This window comes from Nycticebus coucang, chromosome 2 (genome assembly GCF_027406575.1).
Source record: "Nycticebus coucang isolate mNycCou1 chromosome 2, mNycCou1.pri, whole genome shotgun sequence".
In the NCBI taxonomy this organism is placed as follows: domain Eukaryota; kingdom Metazoa; phylum Chordata; class Mammalia; order Primates; family Lorisidae; genus Nycticebus; species Nycticebus coucang.
Genome location: NC_069781.1, coordinates 136,030,140 through 136,051,561, shown reverse-complemented (window position 1 = coordinate 136,051,561; position 21,422 = coordinate 136,030,140). Strand labels below are relative to the sequence as shown.

At 43.5% G+C, this 21,422-nt stretch overlaps 1 protein-coding gene across 3 annotated transcripts in view; it reads left to right on the top strand.

Annotated features, from left to right (window-relative positions):
- OTUD7A (OTU deubiquitinase 7A) overlaps window positions 1-21,422 on the top strand; it is a 315,275-nt gene that overhangs the window by 77,859 nt on the left and 215,994 nt on the right. The window contains exon 1 of one of the 3 annotated variants that reach the window (XM_053581981.1): window positions 13,526-13,552. The exons of the other annotated variants lie outside the window; for them this stretch is intronic. The gene's annotated coding sequence lies outside the window, so the exon portion shown is untranslated. Of the gene's footprint in view, window positions 1-13,525; window positions 13,553-21,422 lie in introns of those variants that run through there. 3 annotated transcript variants of the gene reach the window in all.

Below are 21,422 nucleotides of genomic sequence, written 5' to 3'. Positions count from 1 at the left end.
GTGGTGGCAGTGAGAGTCACTTACTTTATCTGGCTGTTGCAGTGGGACTGTCTGACAGCTCATTTGTAGGTACCAGAACTGAAGTCACAGGCTAGTGTCAAGCCTAGAAACTCCCTATTCCAGGTTGAACTTGTGTGCTCCCCCACACACTCTCAAACTGCAGTGAGCTGTTTTGTGTTCTTTTTTGTTAAGGTCATCTATTTCTTCCTCCCTCCCTCTCTCCCTCCCTTCCTCTCTTCTTCCTTTTCTGCTTTTTTATTTAACTTTTAGGTAAAGAATTCTAGTCTTTGAGTCAGGAGACCTGGGCTCCAGTCCTGGCCTCTCCTCTGAGGGTGTTGGTGTTCCAGTCTCAGGCTCTCAGGGAATGAACGCTTTGGGATGTGTTGGGGCAGGAGTTCTCAGAGTGTGGCCCCTGCACCTGCAGCATCCGCTTCAGCATCACCAGGGAACTTGGCAGAAGTGCATGTTTTGGGGGCCTCTCCAGTCCTGGAGAATCAGACTCTCCAGAAGTGGGTCTCGCCACCTGCTCTTCACAGGCCCCCAGGGACCCTGCTGCCCATCATATGTCCAGGCATGATGGCAGAGGTCTCTGCTGTTGTCCCTGACACATCTGGGAAGTACGGTCTCCTCCCACCAGGATGACTTCACAGGGCAGCGGTGGCCACACCTCAACATGGTGTGGAATTTAAGTTATGTCCTCGCCTCTTCTCGTAGCTGTTAAGAATCCTGAGGCTTGATTGGTATTGGTCAGTAAGTCCCTCAGCTCCGGCCCCCTGTAGCTCTAACTGCATTAAAGTGGCGGTGACAGAAACTAGTGGTAGGGCCAGGATGGTGGGTTAAAATACAACCCTGGTCTTCCATGGTTCAACCTCTGCCTTTCCCAGGAGTAGGACCGATGGTCTCTTGCTGCTGATGTGATTTTGAGGGGAGAGGATCACGAGGACCAGGATATTCTGCCCCCTTTCCCCATCTGGATTGCTCTGTGCTGGGACCAGTTGTGCCCATCACGGTATTGAGTGGATGGGTGAGCCTGACAAGGGAAAGGACATCACAGGCTGAAATAATTCATGCTACAAAATGAGCAGAGCTACTGAGGAGGAGGAGAAGAGACTGAGGGGGCAGAGGAGCAGGGACAAGAGAAAGAGAACAGGACTTAGGGGGAGCCCTGAAGCTGAATGGGCAGCTGATTCTGGACATTAGGAAGCCAGATAAGCACTAAACAGGTGGCCCAGACCCACGGTACCATGTGGCAGGACTCTGCTCTCTGCCACTCTCAGGGAAAGTGCCACAATGATATTTCTTCTAGAGGCAGTTGAGTTTCTGTTGAACTTGCCGCCCTGCTGAGATGAGCCTGAGCCGTAGGGCATGAGCAGAGAAGCCAGGTCCTATGTGTTGTGTCACCTTGAACCTCCCTGACACTGAACTGGCTGGAAGAATTTGAGTTTTAGGAAACAAATCATAAAAGAAGACAAATGTGTTGCCCTTTTCATTTCAGAGACATGTAAAAATTATCTGGCTTCATTTTTTTATTCTAAAGTGCACATTTAGTATTAGAAACATTTACAGTGTTAAAATTTGGTGAGGATCACTTTCTAACATCTTGAGAATGATGGTAATTCTTGGGGATATGCCATAGCAAGGAAGAACCCGAAATTGCCCCCATGCAACTGAACATGAGGCTGAATGTGACTGTGACCCAGGACTTTCTCCTGGTTTCCACCCTGAGGAGAAAGGAGGGTGCTTGGGAGATGTTCAGAGAGTGAGTGCTAGCAGACCTGTGTGTGTGTGTGTCATATAGCACTGACCATGGTGTACTGCTCCCTGCTGGGGGTTAACAGTCTGAAGTTCATTTCCAACTTCTTCAAGACTTTAATGATCTAACTGGCTATAAGATTATGATAGTTACTCTGGGACCGCAGCAGACAGAGTGAATAGAGAATGGAATCTATAGTTTAGGTCCCAGCATTTAGTTATTCTAATGCAATGTTTTTCAACCTTTTTTTATCTTACTGTACCCTGGAACCTATAGTTAAACTTCCGCAGTAGCACACTTAAAGTATGTTGGTCAGAAAAAAGAGTAAAAAGGGCTGGGCACGGTGGCTCACGCCTGTAATCCCAGCACTCTGGGAGGCTGAAGCAGGTGGATTGCTTGAGCTCAGGAGTTTGAGACCAGGATGAGCAAGAGTGAGACCCCCATCTCTAAAAATAGCCAGTTGTTGTGACAGGTGCCTGTAGTCCCAGCTACTTGGGAGGCTGAGGCAAGAGGATCACTTGACTCAAGAGATTGATGTTGCTGTGAGCTATGACATCACTGCACTCTACGGGGCAAAAAAGTGAGACTCTCAAAAAAACAAAGAGTTAAAAAAGAATACACTTAATGTGCTTGAACTTCTTTCAAAAGTAATTTAATTAATAATCTTTAAAATGTTCAGAGATTACCTAAGATCCTCTCACAGCACACCAGTTCAAAATCACTGTTCTAAGACCTTAGAAAGTCACTCTGAACCTCCTAGAGCCTCCATCCATTCATATGCAAAATGAACATTCTAAAGAAGCCTCTGTAACCTGAGGGGCAGGAGCAGTTGAGATAATAGAAGTAGCTCTTTATAAGCTGCAGGGTTCTGCAAGCCTTACTTTCTGCTCTGGATAACTTTGGGGTATTGTTCTAAGCACCTGTGTTGTAGGGATGTGGTTTTCCTCCTCATTCTCAGTGTTGTAATGTTCCTTAAAAGGGGTTTGACCTCCTCCCCCCTCTACCGCCACAACCTTTGCTAGGTTGGGGCCAGCACATTCCCCACCATGGCCTACAGGTGATTGGCCCACTGGAGGTCACTTGAAGGGTAATGCATTCTTTTATGGGAAGATAGAAATGCTTGCTCTTTTTTGTAACATAGGCAAAGAAAACAACCTTGTTTCTATCAATAGCCACTGGATGGAAAACAAGAAAAGAGAAATCAAGGCATTTAAATGCCTGCCTCGTGGAATTGTAGACCTTACTGCCTTTCCAGTCATGAAGCACTAGCCTGTTGTAGCCCACGGAGCAGCTGTCCTTCCTTGTCAGCTTACACTTGCTTACTTGGGTTTCTGTGGTTTGTAGCCCAGAGTCCTTTGGCCTGATGACAGGATGGTTAGGCAGGTTAGTGCAGATTCTTACGCATGCTGCTTAGAAGGCTGACTTACTGCATTCATACACAAAAGAAAAAAAGAGGTAAAAATATTGCAAAGACAGAAACGAAACTACTGTTCTTTGAATCAATATGATAAATTACCTAGAGAATCCAAGAGATCCCATTCATTCACCCAATTATTCAAAAATTAATTCTTGAGTAGCTGACTTGGAATTATAGGAGTGTTAAGTAAAGTGTCCAATTATAAGATAATTATATAACAGTAGGCTTTTCGTGTTAAACAAAGCATATTATAAATTCTTTGATGTCAGGGTTCGGGCTGTTGCTGGGGATTCCCATGTTTAGATATATTTTGGGGCCTTATGCCCATGTGCATTTTCCTGATTTCTCCTAAGGACTGAACAGTGTTTAAAGAGTTTTCCACATTGTACTGAATGGAGTTTGCACTGCTATGAATTTCGTGGTGCATATGACATGGCCTGCCGTCTCCCTGCGTCATTTTTACTCAGAACATTTCTTACCATCGTGAATTCTATGATGTACTTTGAGTTGAGTTAATTTAATTCAGAAGAAATCCCCACATTTATCACTTTTTTTGTTTTTTTTTTTTTTGGAGACAGAGTCTCACTCTGTTGCTCTGCATAGTGCTATGGCATCACAGCTCACAGCAACCTCAAACTCTTGGGCTCAGGCTATGCTTTTGCCTCAGCCTCCCCAGTAGCTGGGACTACAGGCTGCTACAACACGTGGCTGGTTTTTCTATTTTTAGTAGATATGGGGTCTCGCTCTTGCTCAGGCTGAGCTCAGGAGATCCAACTGCCTTGACCTCCCAGAGTGCTGGGATTACAGGCATGAGCTGCCTCGTCCAGCTGTTGTTTCCCTTCTTGAGCCTCCATATGAAGTTTAAGAGTCACAAAACATTTTTAGAAGGCCGGTGGGAAGGCCCACCCACTAACTGAAGGTTAATCAGTTTTCATACCTGATTAGCTCATACCTTGACTCCCAATTTGGAGTCACTTTGTATTAGAAAATAAAATACTTTCTTGTTTCATTTAAGAACTCAGTTTCAAGGTAACCAATGAGCTGCCCTTGCTGAGCTGGCAAATGACTTGTACTGTCACCTTGCTCCTTCCCTGATGGCTGGCAGGGCCCCCTGTCCCCTGCCAGTTATCCAGCTCCACAGCCTCTTCTTAGGAGCAGGTCCAGACAGCCCCATCTACATTTCTGCTTGGCATTGACCTCTAGAGCATGGTTTTTGACCTGCAAGATCTGGCCAGTCTCCCTTGGGAGTCTCCAATAGAGACATAACCCAAAACACATCTAGAGCTATAAACATTGACTTTTAGATAAAGAATAGCATTTCTCCCTTCATCTTTTTAGGGTTCTTCCTTTGGAGAACGACAGGAAATATACACATAATGAGATAGAATGAGAAAGGGGCCTGGGGCCTGTTTCTGCTGTCATTGCAGGGTCTCTGGGCAGTGCTCTGGAGACACTGATTAAGAGCCAGGCAGCTGCCCTTTCAGAGCTCTGAGGGGAATCCTACTCAGTCCTCCCAGTCCCAGAGCGAGTGTGTTATACCTTCCTGCATGAAACCTTTGTTCTAGGGCTCACTAGCTGCTTTGCTTCTTAGGGACACTTGTCTGCAAGCCTGTGACACACCTCACAGCACCCACTTACATAAAGCTACCCACCCCTCACCCATCACACAAGTACTGCCCACAGCTCCCGCCACACCCACACCCTTGCCCAGACACACTCTGCCTCTCACATATGCCCCTGCCACACACTTGACATGTGTCTCACACACCAAAAGAGGTTCCAGTAATGAGACGCTTTGTCTGTACTCCAGGCAGATTTGTGAAGAAGCAGTGCTGGAGGATGGAGGACTTGCTCTGCTGGGTAATGACACTTATTATAAATAACAACAGTAACAACAGTAGCTAATATTTAGTGCTTACCACCTGCCTGGCCATGTTAGTAATCTGTTTTCTGCTGCTTATAATTGCAACTGGGTAGTTAATAAAGAAAAGAATTTGTTGGGCAGTGCTTGTGGCTCAGTGAGTAGGGTGCCAGCTCCATATACCAAGGGTGGCAGGTTCAAACCTGGCCCCTGCCGAACTGCAACAAAAAGTAGCCCGGCATGGTGGCGGGCACCTGTAGTCCCAGCTACTTGGGAGGCTGAGGCAAGAGAATTGCCTAAGCCCAGGAGTTGGAGGTTGCTGTGAGCTGTGATGCCACGGCACTCTACCGAGGGCAATAAAGTAAGACTCTGTCTCTACAAAAAAAAAAAAAAAATAATAATAAAATAAATAGGGATATCGTAGGTTAAGGGGATTGCATCTGCTGAGGACGCTGGAGAGATCTGAGGTGACTGAGGGCATCACGTGGTGAAGGGACTGAGCGTTTTATCCTCTTCTTATGAAACTGTCAGTTCCCCACTTGTGATAACCCATCCCTCCATGGGTGGGCTCATCCCCTTGCAAGGACAGAACCCTCTCGACCCAACACCTCGTAAAGGCCCCACTTCTCAACACAGCTGCAGTGGAGATGAAGTTCCAACATGAGTTTGGAGGGGCCCTCAGACCATCACACCAGCCCTGCTCTGTGTACTTTACACGTATCGTTCAATCCTCTGACCAACCTTAGTAGGAAGGGGAGCCCCTCTTCCTTCATAGGTGGGGAAACTGAAGGACAGTAGAGGATCTTATTTGTCCAAAGTCTCACAGTTGATCCACAACTTGGGTAGAACAGGCTTGCACTGCTCTGCCCTGGCTGAAGCAGACGCTCCAGGTGGCGGCAGGATCACAGAGGGTGCCCAGCCTCTCGGGCCTGGCCGTCTCCCCCAGTGGTCTCCAAGGTGGCCAGGATGAGCCATGTTGCCCTACCCACTCCAGGAAGAGGATAAGATCTCGGAGAAAGTTGCCTGGGGTTCTCTGGGGGCAGGTCTCAAAATTTTTCTGTTCCTCTCTCTAAAAAAGAAAAGGAATACAATCTATTACAATCTCGGAGTGAAGGGAACAGTCTCAAAGGAGAAAAGTGATAAATGTTTCAAATGAAGATATCTGCAGATTCAAAATTATTAATTTTTTTTAAATGCCTGGGTTTGGGTGACTCTAAGACTGGGACTGCCAGCTGGAACACCTATATGCAGCCTCTCCACGTGGCCTGGCTTCCTTACAGCATGGCCACCGGAGGTGTTCTTAGATGGTGCCCCAGGACCCAGGCACCTGAGTATCAGTGAACGAGGATGAGTCACCCATCATGACCTATCTCTGCAGTCACATTGTGTCCCTTCCACTGTATTCTGTTGATCAAGGGGAAGGGTCACAGTGGGAGGGGTGGCAAGGCCGTAGTGCAGAAGAGCAGACAGGAGGGGAGATGTTGCAATGACCATCTTTAGAAAATACACACGGACTATAGGGATGAAAATTCACAGCTGGTGGGAATAGTCCTTCAAAGACTGAGGGAGCTACAGCTTCAGGAAGTGGCTTTGCGGCAAGAAAATAAGCATCCTAGCCCATGGAAGCTCTCTTCTGAACCCCTTTTGCCTCTGGATGAGGAAGCTGTGGATATGGACTATTGGTGACATGGCTGTGGATGTAGTTGATGGAGACTAAGAGGAAGCTTTTGGAGACATGGAGATCTCTTTTCATCTTGATTCAGGCCACAAGACCAGTAGTAGAGTGAACTCAGCAACCAAACCTGAGGAAGGAGGATCGAAGAAAAACAAGTCAGCAAAACAGGGTGAGAGAGAACTTTAGGAAAGCCAAGCAAAAACTGGGTTTCTCGTCTGCTGATCCAGATCGCATATTTGTTGAGCTGTCTAATAGCAGCTGGTCAGAAATGTCTCCCTGGGTGATTGGCACCAATTATACTCTTTATCCTATGACTCCTGCTATTGGGCAGCGGCTCGTTCTCCAATATTTGACCCCTCTGGGAAAATATCAGGAGTTACTTCCCACATTCATGCAGCTTGGATCATGGGAGTTAATGATGTTCTATATTGACCTAAAACAAACTAATGATGTCCTACTTACATTTGAGGCACTCAAGTTATCTTGCATCTCTTCTGCTCCATAACAAGTTTGCCACAGAATTTGTTGCACATGGTGGAGTACAGAAATTATTGGAAATTCCTCGTCCTTCTATGGCTGCAACTGGTGTATCCATGTGCTTGTATTACCTTTCCTACAACCAGGATGCCATGGAAAGAGTTTGCATGCATCCCCACAGTGTTCTGTCTGATGTGGTGAACTATACCCTGTGGTTAATGGAGTGTTCTCATGCTTCAGGATGCTGCCATGCTACTATGTTTTTCTCAATTTGCTTTTCCTTCCGGGCTGTCTTGGAGCTCTTTGACCACTATGATGGTCTTCGCAGTCTGGTGAACTCGATTGGAAATTCTAAATTTGGAAGATCAGGGGGCACTTCTGGTGATGAAATATTTACTAGCCGCCAAACTTGGAAACATACCTGCATAGCCTTGTGCAAGTACTTTGAGGTTCACCCAGCTATTAAATTGGAACAAGTGGAGCAGTCACTTTAGAGGACTGAGAGTGGCATTCTTGTCCACCCTCAACCCCCATACAAGGCATGTTCATATACTCATGAACAGATTGTAGAAATGATGGAGTTTTTGATAGAATATGGACCAGCGCAGCTGTGTTGGGAACCAGCTGAAGTCTTCCTCAAACTTTCTTGTGTGCAACTCTTGTTGAAGCTTATTTCTATTGCCTGCAATTGGAAGACCTATTATGCAAGGTGGGACCAGAGAGTGGTTTCAAATGAATTGTGAGCCTGCTTTTGGCTAAAGTTCATGTTGGTTTTTACAAGGTGTATGCTTAATAAACATTTGTTGAATTGAATTTAAATTTTGGACTTGAATCAGAGAAACTAAATTAAGCATGAAAATATGATTTTTAATTTACAAGGTGCATATATATATATATAGTCTTGGTGTTTGTAAATATTACACAGTAGGCAGAGATCAACATCTGTACTCAGAGAAATTATATAATTTACATGGCTGCAGCTGCAGAGCTGGGGTTAAAATTCCACGTTGAGGTTAGAGTCCCAGTATTCTTTGGTACTTAGAGTTTAAATGTTGCTACTACTTAACAACCATATATAATGTTTATTTTACTTTTGTATAAGACTGTCTTTTTACTCTCGGAATTCAACATATGGTTATGATTTTCACAATTCAGTTAAGGGGCAGTCAGAGCTGAGCAGGATAAGGCTCAGAAAAGGGCGGTTGATATAATCAGGAGGTTGGGTGGGTTCTGTTTGGAGATGATATAAAAAGAAATAAAACTATATTTTAGAAAGGATGGTCTGAAGTAAGATAGTAAGAAAGTTTTTTACCTTCTTTGCCTATTCACCCACTGCCATAAAGTTAAGAGGGGCTTATTTAGGGTGAATATAATCTGTTTGCTAAATCCCAGGGGTTATTTATAATGGGGTACTTTTGGAGTAGTTCTTAAACTTTTTGGTCTTAGGACCCCTTTACCATATTAAAAATCATATTATTAAGAACTCTAAAGAGTTTTTGTTTTTTGTGTTATATCTATAAATGTTTACTGTATTAGAAAGTAAAATTGAGAAAAATGTAAACATTTTATTTATGCATTTATTTAAAAATGTCAACCCTTTTCATGTTTGCATTTTATATGAAAAATTTCCAGAATAAAACCAGATAATTTTAGCACGTTTAAAAAAAAAAAAAAAAGAGAATACACACGGGTGTTACTAACATTGACCAACCAAACAGAAACTGATGCATAACCCACTTTTTAAATCTACCATTTAAAAAAAGGTAACTGCTAAGGTAGATCCAGAATATTTGTGCCTATAGTCACAACATTCTTTCCCCTGCAGTAAGTTTACAGAAGCTGTTGACTTCTTAGAATGGGGAATGCAAGGAATTGAATGGCAGTGACTGGCGTCTTCAACCATCAGATCCAATGCTAGCCCAGATTTTCTGTAGAAATATACTTGGCAGGTGAAGTTGCTGGAGACTCAGAGGCTTCTTGCCCTTCTCCCATGTGAAGGGCAGTGGGAGAAGCTTATTCTTGGTGTCTGACCTCCGTAGTAAAGAAGACCCCTTTTAACAACTCCTTTCAGCTCATCTTTCATCCCCACTTCATGGGATGACTTTCTGTGAGAAATCCCTATGGGTCCCTCTCCCAGGCCATGGTATCTTCCAGGAGCACTGAGAGCTGGGGGCACTGGTCAGCGGACCTGGACTCAAGTAGTCACCTTGGCACAGGGGCTGCCGGCTCCAGCCAGCACCTCCAAGTACTACCCTGTTTCCCCGAAAATAAGACATCCTCCGAAAATAAGACCTACTTACAGGAAAGATAAGACATCCCCTGAAAATAAGACTTAGTGCATCTTTGGGAGCACACCTTAAAATAAGACACTGTCTTATTTTCGGGGAAACAGGGTAGAATGCCTGCCTACAATTAAGGCTCAGTTTAGGTTTCTTTTACTTTTTAGTTTAAATCACAAATTTAATCCAGAATGAGGTTGATCTTCATTTCTAAAAGACAGGTGACTGTTTCTCAATATTTCAGACACCCTATTTTAAAAATACACACACACATACAGATGGATCCATGCAATATGAAAACATGGTTTTCACAATGGCTGGATACTTTCTGGATAGCCCTCATATACAGAATGTAGGAGCTACTTTGAATGTTACGTGCTTATTGTGTATGTGGTATGTTAATTAGAACTAAGTGAAGAAAACAGTGGGGACTCATTTGGGTGAGCCAAATGGATGATGGCTGCTTTATTTTTAAGTGATCCCATAAACCAGAGGGGCAGACACTGCAGAAAGAGCAGTGAGATTACCCCGTCTCGGCCAGTCCGCTTCCACCATCCTTGTAATTTAGCCATGCCAGTTGCTCTCACCTCTGTTGGGGGTGACAAGCTCCCTCTGAGGAGGGAGCAGATCTCGGATCCGGGCTGCTCTGTCCTGGGTGGGGGTTCTGGAGCCTTCTCTTGCTCACTAAGATTTCACAGGCCCTCACAGAAGCAGGTGCAATGTCTGATTCCAAGTCATGGGTCCAGGTTGGCGGAAACCTTGAAAAGCATGAATTCCAGACCCCATCTTACAGTGATGGGGTCCCTCAGTGTCTGTGTATTTAGCCTTCTCCACCCAGCACCCCCATTTCCCTCTCACCTCCTCCTTAGGCCTCCAGGTGGCCCTGGAAGAGGGCTCTGGTAGCCAGAGCTTGACAGTCACAACTGGGGCACGAGTTTAGGAGGTTTCACCAGGAGCCCAAAGCTATGCTTTACAAAGTACAACAGTATGGATGAGGGAGGGAAGGGGAGAGGGATGGAGCGGCGGTGGTTTGATAGAGGGAGGGTATGGGACCACACCTATGGAGCATATTATAAGGGCGCAAGTCAAATCTGTCAAGTAAAGAACACAAATGTCTTAACACATTGATTAAGTAAATGAGGTGAAAGCTATGTTAGTTAGTTAGATAGAAGTACTCCAATTTGTACAAAAAAATCAACACATTGAATCCCACAAAGGCATAAATGTATTCATGATCTATGTATATATGACTTAATAAAAGGGGAGAAAAGGTACAACAATACATTGAGAGCCCTTTCTGAGAACTTGAACAGACTTCTGTTTCCAGAATACAATATATAGATGCCGTGGAAAGGTCCCTTCTTCTATCTCTTTCTCTCTCATAAACTACCTTGTACACAGCAACAGTGTGTTTTTTCTTGTAAAGCAAATTCTATTTATATGAAAAGATTTTCCAGTGGGACAGTTCTAATATAACAGTTGGCCTTATGAAAAGCAGAGATTTCTCGCAGCCTCTAAGAACGTGGATAAAAAGTACATGTGGTCTGGCTGCCGTCCCATGGACCTTTATGTCCGTGAAGCAGACTGTTGAGATTGCATTCGTGGCCAGTGTGACGATTCTGAAGGGAGCTGTGTTTTGCATTATTTTCGGAGGTGATAGTGGATGTGGAGACTCCAGGAGATAGACTTGGCCTTTGGGTTAAAGAGAGCACCTGGGTTAAGAAAGTACAGTCTTAAATATTGACGAGGATTCTGGAAGAGAGTTGAGAAGGGAAGACAGTACTTCAAAAAAATGACCCAAAATCTGTGGAAGTTAAATGTTTAGCTGTATTAAAAATTCCTAAAATAACTTCATTTTCACCAAGTAAAGTTTGTTCACTGAAGATGTACTGTTCCCCCACACTCCGGGTCTGTGCAGGTTGTTTCCCTTCACAGAGCTGAATTATTGCATTTTTACCATCAAAACTCATGCCCACATTGATCTACAGCCATTGATGATGTTTGAATTATTAAACTGAATAGTGATGATGTTATTAGTGATGGTAGATGTGCAGACGGCAAGAGGAAGAGCGAGAGAAGAGAAGGAAAGGAGGCGCCTTCCTCCACATTTGTGTGTTTGTCATATGGACACGTGACTTTTTTTCAAAGAACTTACAGGCAGTCCCCAAGTTATCAACATCCAACTTATATGCAACTCACACTTATGAACAGAGACTATACATGTAGTAGGTAAATGTACCTGTTCCAACTTACATACAAATTCGCCTTGAACAGACCTATAGAACCTACCTCGTTTGCAGCCTGGGGACTGCCTGTATTTCATCTTTCCCTCGTGCCCTGTGGCTGCACAGAGATTTCCCAGGCGGTCAGGGGCTCCGCTAATCCAGGCAGGCACTCTGTAGTCTAATGAGGCGTCAGGGCGAGCAGACCAGACGTGGGGCGGCCTCCCAGCGCTGCCTCCTTGGCAGCGCGCATGCTGCATGTGGTTTGTGGGCATCCTTCAAGTAGAGTGTGGGAATGTGCGCTTATTTTGTTAGGCAAGTGGAAAATGTTTCCCATCTTTCTTTCTTTGGGAAATACAATTGGTTTCGTATTCCCAGTCCTTCTCCTCACTTTCAGGGGTCCAGATCTTAGAGCTTCCCCCCATCCTACTCCCGTGGCATATTTCTCTTTGCCATTTGTCTCTGTGAATATTATTGCTACAAAGTGACTGTGCAGAGCCCCAGAACTTCTGCAGAGCAACCTTGCAGGGGAGGGTGTAGCTCTCCCTCTCCCTTTTCTTGGGCTCTTATCCTTAGATAAGGTCTCTTATTTCTGCCCATTCTGCCAGTCCCATGGTGCTAGTGACTCCAGAAATCTAGCCCTCTAGCTCAAGCCTCTTCCTGACACTGACACCCCTGGATCCTGCTGTCCCACACGTGACCAGCCACGAGAAACTCCATGTCTAAGAACTGTTCACTCCCCGCCCAGTTGGCCCGTCATCACCTGCAGTGCTTCTGCCTCCCTCACCGCCCTCTGCCACTGCCTTGGGTTCTTGGCACTGCCTCTGCCACCATCCTCTCACTGGGCTCCCGCCTTCCCCCTCTTTGCCCCCAGCTTTCAGAGTTCCTGCTCTGCCCCTAGAACTCCCCCACTCAGTCCCCTTTAGGTAGATCCCATCTGCCCATTTACTGCAGGGGATTCTGTGAGGCCTTCTCAGTGTGCGGCTGACATGGAGGGCTCCGCCTGGCTGCCTGCAGGCCTGGCCTGAGGGAAGGGAGCCTGCATCAGCACCAGCACCAGCACCAGCACCAGCACCCCGGCCTCCAGCACTGGGCTCCACACAGCCCATGCCCTGTGCTAGGAGAGCCAAGCAGGTTCCCACTGATGCTGGGATGCCACTGTCCTATTGTGTAAATCTGATCACAGTAAATCTGAACTCCAAGAAAAGAAAGGTGAACCTCCTTAGGGCAGAGTGGCTGCCACTGCTCGCCAGATGGCTCCAGAGGCCCCTGAGGAAGTGTGTGAGTGATGCCCTCTCCTTAGACTAGTGTTTTTCAACCTTACTAATCTCATAGAACACTTGGACCTGTAGTTAAAGTTCCACGGCACACTTATATTATGTTGATAAAAAAAAAAAAAAGGAAAGGAAAAAAGAATATGCTTACTGTGCTTTGAACTTCTTCTTCATTAAAAATAATTAAATTAATGATCTTTAAAATTTTTCATGTCACACCAGTAGAAAATCACTGCACGTAGCCCTGTGTATTTTTCCCCGGAAATGTTCTTCAGCTTTTTGTCTGCTGGGTGGTTTAACCTCACATGTTAATTGTGTGGCTTCTGGGCTGAAATTAAGCTTTGGATGCAGTGCTGCTGGAAATCAAGCAACTAGATTGAGAAATCGAGGCTCTCCCCTGGGTGTGGTTTCACTTCTGCCCAGGCCCAGCCAGTGCGGAGTCCGCCCTCCCACAGGATACACTCGCGTCCCTCTCTGGTACTGTCACCATCTTTTCTACTCTTTACAATCAAAACTGTCCCACTGAGAAGGTGCTCACGCCTCCTTGCCTGATGAAATGGCCTGGTCCCACAAGGAGGTTGTGTGTCCTTCTGGGTGAGTTGTTGCAAGATTTTGCTATCACAGTGCAAAGGTCTCTTCCTTTCCTAAATTGAAGGGAAATTACTGGGGCTGACAGAGTCTCCTAGACAACTAAGATCCCTTTCAAAGACTCAGTAGAAGATACACTGAATGATCGCTACATGCCACGTGGTCACTGGCATTGCTGTGGTCAGCAGCTAGCAGTGAGTATCCAAGGTTCCCCCCTCTGCAGGTATTCCTGATTGCCTTTATGTGCCAGATATTAACAAGTCCTCCCAGGCAGACTTGTGCTGGGTCTTTATTTCAAGCCAAAACATTTCATCATGTGGAGATACCCATTCACTTTTCTTCTGGGCTGGTCTTTCTTAGTACCATTTTTTTCCTCTTCAGACGACAGTATTTTCCAAGGTGTTGGAACCTCTTAGTCATGAAAGACATCTAAAAGCAGTCACAAAGAACTGGTGGCTCCTAGGTGTAAGGTGTAGGGTGACCACAGGGTTGGTTATGGAGCTGGCCCTGGGCTAGCTGAAACCCAGCTGGCAGTGAGTGACCTATGTTAACTGCTCCTGGCTGCAGAGGGGACCTTGCTCTTCTCACCTTGATGCTGACCCAAAGGTTTTGGGTGTGGCTTTCCCCAAACTGCTGAGCAGCTTCTAACTCCAGCAAGCATTTCTGTGGAGCACTGGTGGCTTTACGGGGGGACGAAAAGCAGCCTGTTGGTTTTCTCACTGCATGTTGGTTCAGCTCAGGTAGCCTGGTTTCTTCATGCCTGCTGTGTTATTAGCTCCCTTTCAGTAAGGTTCATAGGACGTTTTCAGCTTGACCGTAAAGCAGTACAGTTACTGATGATCAGTCCTTTGGGTTTCTTTATTTTAAAGGTGCTGATCACCAGATTGTGATATGATTATAAATTGCCTCTCCCAGCCTCCCACTGCCCTAATCCCTGTTTATATGGCAAGGGAATTATGTCGTGGGACTGGGAGAGTTAATTTACGTGAATATCGTGGATAAAGTTGGAATGATGTGTTTGTATATTTCATATGACTTAAACCTACTCAAAACTCCAGCATCTGCCTTATTGTTCTCACATTTCAGATGAAAAACTAAAACTCAAATATACACAGAGTCACCCGAATTTATACAGATAGTTAACATGGAGCTGGGGATTGAACTAGTGTTACAGATTGGGCAATTGTACCTGCCAGAATGCATATGTTAAACTAACAACCCTCCAGGTTATGTTATTAGGAGGTGGCGCCTTTGGGAGGTGATTAGGTCATAAGGGTGGAGCCCTCATGAATGGAATTAGTGCCCTTAGAAAAGAGACTTTTGAGACTCCCTTGCTCCTCCCACCCTGTGAGGCTTGGGGAGAAGGCACCGTCCATAACCCAGAAAGCTGACAGAATCTGCAAGGGCCTGATGTCAGACTTCCTGCTGCCAGAACTGTGAGAAATGTCTGTTTTTTAAGCCATCTAGTTGATGGCATTTTTTGTTGTAACACCCCACGCAGATTAAGACAACTGGATTGGGTCTGGAAAATTTGCTTCCCCGGATGTGGAGTCTATCAAAGAATGTATTGCTCATTTTATCAAACTGTCCACATGTAAATGTCTTATATAAGCAAAGCTCCATCTTCAGTTTTCTACATCATGTAATACTGAACCAAGTATCTGCCAAATAATATTTGTTCATTAAGTGTTTGTGGAATTCATCTATAAAGAAATACAGATAGGCTATATATGTTTTTTTTTTTTTTTTTTTTTGCAGGTTTTGGCCCGGGGCCAGATTTGAACCCACCACCTCTGGTATATGGTGCTGGCGCCCCACTCCTTGAGCCATGGGTGCTGCCAGGCTATATATTTTTTTATATTAGCCAGATAATATCAATAGTAATAAAATAAGCTAAAAGTTGAAAGTAGTACAGGAAAACACCACTTTCAACATTGTTAATATTAAAGCAAGTGTTTCTGTAGCATAACTTGAATTCTATACAAGCTCCTGAAATACATTACAAATTAACAAGTGAAGGTGGTGATCATACTAACCGTGGTTAGAATCTAACACACATCTTGATGCGTTTGGACTATAACATATGTTGCAGGAGCCATTCAAACTTCACACGTGTGTGGTGTAAATATAAGGGATATATATTTGTTTTGAAGAGTTCTTTATTAATATGATTTTTTTTCAAAGAGTATAAGTCAGTGGCTCTCTCTCTACCTTTGCAGTGGAGTCCCTTTAGTATTAGTATATGGCCCTGACCCCTGGCCATTCTGATTTAAGTATAAGATTTAATCTTTATATTGGGATTTTACAGCTACCTGGGTGATTCTTGTGTGCAGCAAAGTTTGGGAAGCCCTGGCATATGCACTGTATAAAGAATCATTCATTTAGTATCTGAGTGTGCCCTACAACTCAGGATTTACTGCTTTACTCCTGTATTCACTGCATTTGCATGAACAAACACCAACTATCCACCAGGCACTGTGCAGATGCTGGGTACTTAGATGTGAATGAAAAACGCATAGCGCTGCCTCCTACAATCTTGATCTAGCAGAGGAAGAAAGACCGTGTACAGGTAAATCAATCAACAATCTAAAAATGTTTTATATGAAAGACTATGGAAAATGAGGAGGTTGTGAACAAAATGAATGTGAGTCCAGGCAGAGGAGAGTATTATGGTTCTAGGGCCACTCAGAAGGCTGACGTGTCCCATGGGGGAGGCATAAAAAGTTGGAGAGAGGCTTTTGGTGCAGGGGTTTCTCAGCCATACCAATGACTTTGCACTCGGACCTGGAACATTGTGATGCTATTGGCTGTTTTAATCAAGGAAGCTGGGGTAAGTGGGATAGAATCAAGATTGCAGTTAACCATTTAGAAGTTCTTTGAGGCATCATACAAGTGAGAGATGATAGTGGTTGAAGAGTGGTGGAGTAACAGATATGGATTCTTGATATATTTGAAGATAGGCCTCACTGGTGCTGCTGGTGAAGTGCATGTGTGATACCAGGGCAGGAAGGGAATTAAAGGTTATTGTAAGTGTTTGGCCTGAGCAATCAGGTAAATCTCTCTCTTTTTTTTTTTTTTTCGAAATTTTGAGACAGAGTCTCCATCATCCCAAGTGGAGTGCCGTGGTTCCATAGCTCACAGCAACCTCAAACTTCTGGGTTTGAGTGATCCTACTCCCTCAGCCTCCTTCTGGGTTTGAGTGATCCTACTCCCTCAGTCTCCCATGTAGCTGGGACTACAGGTGTGTGCTACGACACCCAGCTAGTTTTTCTATTTCTACTAGAGATGGGGTCTCACTCTTGCTCAAGCTGGTCTCAAACTCCTGAGCTCAAGCAATCTACCCACCTTGGCCTCCCAGAGTGCTGGGATTACAGGCGTGAGCCACTGAGCCCGGCCTGTGTGTGTGTGTGTGTGTGTGTGTGTGTGTGTGTGTGTGACAGAGTCCCATTCTGTCACCCTGGGTAAAGTGCTGTGGCATCGTCATAGGTCACAGCAACCTCAAACTCTTGGGCTCCAGCAATCCTCCTGCCTCAGCCTCCTGAGTAGCTGGGACTACAGGCTCCTGCCATGACACCCAGCTAGTTTTTCTATTTTTAGTAGAGACAGTCTTGCTCTTGCTCAGGCTGATCGTAAACTCCTGAGCTCAGGCAATCCACCCGCCTCAGCCTCTCAGAGTGCTGAGATTACAGGTGTGAGACACTGAGTCCGGCCTGTTAGGTGAATCTTGATGCTGTTTGGTTGGAAGAGAGATGATGCATGGAAAGTTGACATTGGTATGAAGTTGGGAGTAAAGTCAATCATTCTATTTGTCTTAATAATTTCAAGATAGCTGTTAGACATCTATACAGAGCTAACAAATAGGCAGTTGAATAAACAGGTACCCGGAACAAGAAATAGAACATTGCCCTATCACCAGCAATGTCCTGCTCCTGTTAAACTCATGTATTACTTCTAGTAATTTTTATATAGAATTCTTAGAATTTCTACATTTAAACTCTGGATACCTTTATTTATTTTTGAGACAGAGTCTCATTCATGTCGCCCTGGATAGGGTTCTGTGGTGTCATCACAGCTCACAGCAACCTCAAACTCTTGGGCTCAAGAGATCCTCTTGCCCCAACCTCCCCACTGTAGCTGAGACTACAGACACCCACCACTTTCGCCTAGTTTTTTTCTATTTAGTAGAGACAGGGTCTCACTCTTGCTCAGGCTGGTCTCAAGCTCCTGAGCTTAAGCAATCCACCTGCCTTGGCTGCCCAGAGGTATAGGAGTGTTCCAGATACCTTTTTTTTTACTTTAAAAAATTTTTCTATAGGTATAAAAGTTACATTCACATTATATTGTAGTTTACTAGGTGTATAATAACATGTATACAAAACAACAGATACTTTTTTTTTTTTTTTTTTGAGACAGAGTCTCAAGCTGTCGCCCTGGGTAGAGTGCCGTGGTGTCACAGCTCACAGCTCACAGCTCACAGCAACCTCAAACTCTTGGGCTTAAGTGATCTCTTGCCTCACCCTCCCAAATAGCTGAGACTACAGGTGCCCACCACAACGCCCGCTATTTTTTGTTGTTGTTGCTGTTGCCATTGTTGTTTTAGCTGGCCCAGGCCAGGTTGTAACCAGCCAGCCTCAGTGTATGTGGCCAGTGCCCTACCTACTGAGCTACGGGCACTGCCCCAGATACCTTTACTTTGTCGTAGCTGCTTGTTCTTGTTTCATTGGCTAGAGCCTGCATTACGATGTTGACCATAGGGGCAAGAGCTGCCCTTTGCCTTGTTCTTGATCATAGGTACGGAACATTCACACTTTTGTCACTAGCTGTGATGCTGGATGTAGGATTTTCAAGATGGCTTTTATCAAGTTGAGGAAATTCCCTTATAGTCTTTGTTAGGAATTTTTATTACAGTGAATGTTGGATTTTGTCAAATGCTTTTCCAGCATTTTCTGCATCTACTGTTTTTTCATTTATTCTATTAAAATGCCGTGTCACGTAATTTGTTTTCTGATGTTAAACCAAACTTGTATTACTGGAGTAAATCCGAATTGGTCACAGGGTATAATTTTATTTAATATGTTGCTATTTTTGGCTTGCTCATATCTTGTTCAAGGGTTTTATGTCTGTGTTATATGAAGGGTATTGGCCTGCAGTTTCTTTTTTTGTGATGTCTTGTCTGGTTTTGATAAGGGGGTAACACTAACATCGCAGAATGAGGTGAGCAGTCTTCCCTCCTCTATATTATGAAAGCCTTTGTGAAGGACTGGTATTATATTTTCTTGAAATGCCTGACTGGAGGCATCTGTGACACCATTTAAAATTGGCCTTTACTTTTGGGAAGAATTTTTCTTACGAATTTAATTCCTTTACTTATTATTTATTTCAGATTTTCTATTTTCTTCTCATATAATCTTTGGCGATTTGTGTATTTCTAAGAACTTGTACATTTCATGTGAGTCCCCTGACTTTTTTTGCATACAGTTGTTCACAATATTCCCCTATAATTAATACTTTTAATAACTGTGGATTTGAAAGTGGTATCCCCTCTTACATGTGTGATTTTCCAGTTTCTGTCCTTGAAAGATTCTGGACCCAAGGAAGAAAGATTATTCCAAGGTGTGAAACAAAGGAAAACGGAATCCCCGTTCTGTAGAAATCATGTGGTTATTCCCACTGGAGGCAGGTGGGGTGAAATGAAAGGAATTCCACACGTGGTTATGGTGGATGGGGATTTAAAGGGACAGGGAGCCCAGCAATTGGTGGCATTCCTATTTCCTGGGAGGGACATGAACCTGACCCTGACCCTGCCTGGGCGGGGCAAATTTATTTGGGCATGTACACCTGATTCTATCAGTCTTCTCTTTGAATTCTTGGTAATCTGACTAATGTTTTGTCAATTTTGTTGATACTTTCAAGGAAAAATCTTTTGACATTTTATTTTTCTGTTTTCCATTTTATTGATTTGTATTCTGGTCTTCATTATTTTCATTCATCTGCTTTGGTGTTTAGTTCATTATATTTTCTGTCCCTATAGCTCTGCTTTATTTAGAGTGCTGTACAAATGGAATCATACACTATGCAGGATGCTGGGACTAATTTTTTTCACTCAACACAACATAGTTGAGATTTATTCTTGTGTGAAACAGTAGTTCAGTCTCTTTTATTGCTGAATCATATGACATTGTATGGATGTACCATTGTTTATTTATTCATACTTTAGAGGAATTTGGAAGGTTCCAGTTGGGGACTGTCTACATAAATAAAGTAGCTATTAATATCTGCATACAGATTTCTGAGAAAGCTAAATTTTAATTTCTCTAGAATAAATACCTAGGAATGAGATTGCTGGGTCATGTGTAAATATACATTTAATTTTATAAGAAACTATCAAACTATATCCCAAGTGTTTTTTGCTTCATGTATTTTGAAACCTCCTGTCAGGTGCAGAAGCATTTGGGATTGTTATGTCTGCGTGGTGAAGTGAGCCTTTTATCATTAGCTAGTATGTTGTCTTAATCCCTGGTACTTTCCCTTGCTGTAAAGTCCACTGTGTCTGATGTCTGTCTATTTTTTTATATTAATGTAGCTATTCCAGGCTTTTTCCCCTTAATGTTTTCTTGGTATATATCTTCGCCCATGCTTTGCTTTTGACTTACTTGTCTCCTTGTACGTAAGATGGCTTTCATGCAGACAGCATATTGTTGGGTGTTAGTTTTTGATCCATTCCTTTTGTGTTTGTCTTTTAATTGGTGTTTTTCAACCATTTGCATTTAATAGAATCACTGATATGTTTGGATTAGGTGGACAGTTTTATTTTAGTTTATTGTTTGTTCTTTAAGTACCTCTGTTTCCCCTTTTCTGTCTCCCTTTGGAATGCTTCAATTTTTTTATATTTCATTTATTTAAGTATTTTATTTTAATTTGTATGTTTTTATATTCTGTCTCTTTTTTATTAGATCATAACTGTGTACATTACTGCATTTATGGGGTACAATGCGCTGATTTTATAGACAATTTGGAATGTTTACATTAAACTGGTTAAGATAGCATTCACTCACTTATTTAATTGTTGTGTTTAGACATTTATGCTCCACTATTAATATATTTGACATGTACCCTTGCAATATGCACAGTAGGTGAGGTCCCACTGATTACCCTCCCTCCACCTACCCCCCCCTTACCCTCCTCTTATCTCCTTTCTGGGCTATAATTGTGTTTTATCTTTCATATGAAAGTGTGGATGGTTATATATTGATTTCATAATAGTATTGAGTACATTGGGTATTTTTTTTCAAGTCTTCAGATACTTTACTAAGAAGAATATGTTCCATCTCCATCCATGTAAAACATAGAAGAAGTAAAGTCTCCATCTTTTTATGGCTACATAATATTCCATGGTGTACATATACCACAGTTTGTTAATCCATTCAAGTGTCGATGGGCACTTGGCTGCTTCCATGACTTGGCAATTATGAATAGGGCTGCAATAAACATTCTTGTACAAATGTCTTTGTTATAAAGTGAATTTTGGTCATCTGGGTATATACGTAGTAGAAGAATTGCAGGATCGAACAGCAGGTCTACTTTTAATTCCCTAAGTGTTCTCCAAACTTCTTTCCAAAAGGAACGTACGAGCTTGCATTCCCACCAGCAATGCAAAAGTGTTCCCTTCTCTCCACATCCACACCAACATCTGTAGTTTGGGTATTTTGTTATGTCGGCTAATCTTACTGGGTCTCTTTCTATAATTTTAAATGAGTATTCATACTTACTTTTCCACAGTCTGTGGAGTGTATTATGGGAATCTTACCACCATATAGGTCTGTGTACTCCTTACGTGTTATTATGTAGAGTGTCTTACTTATAATCACATCTACAG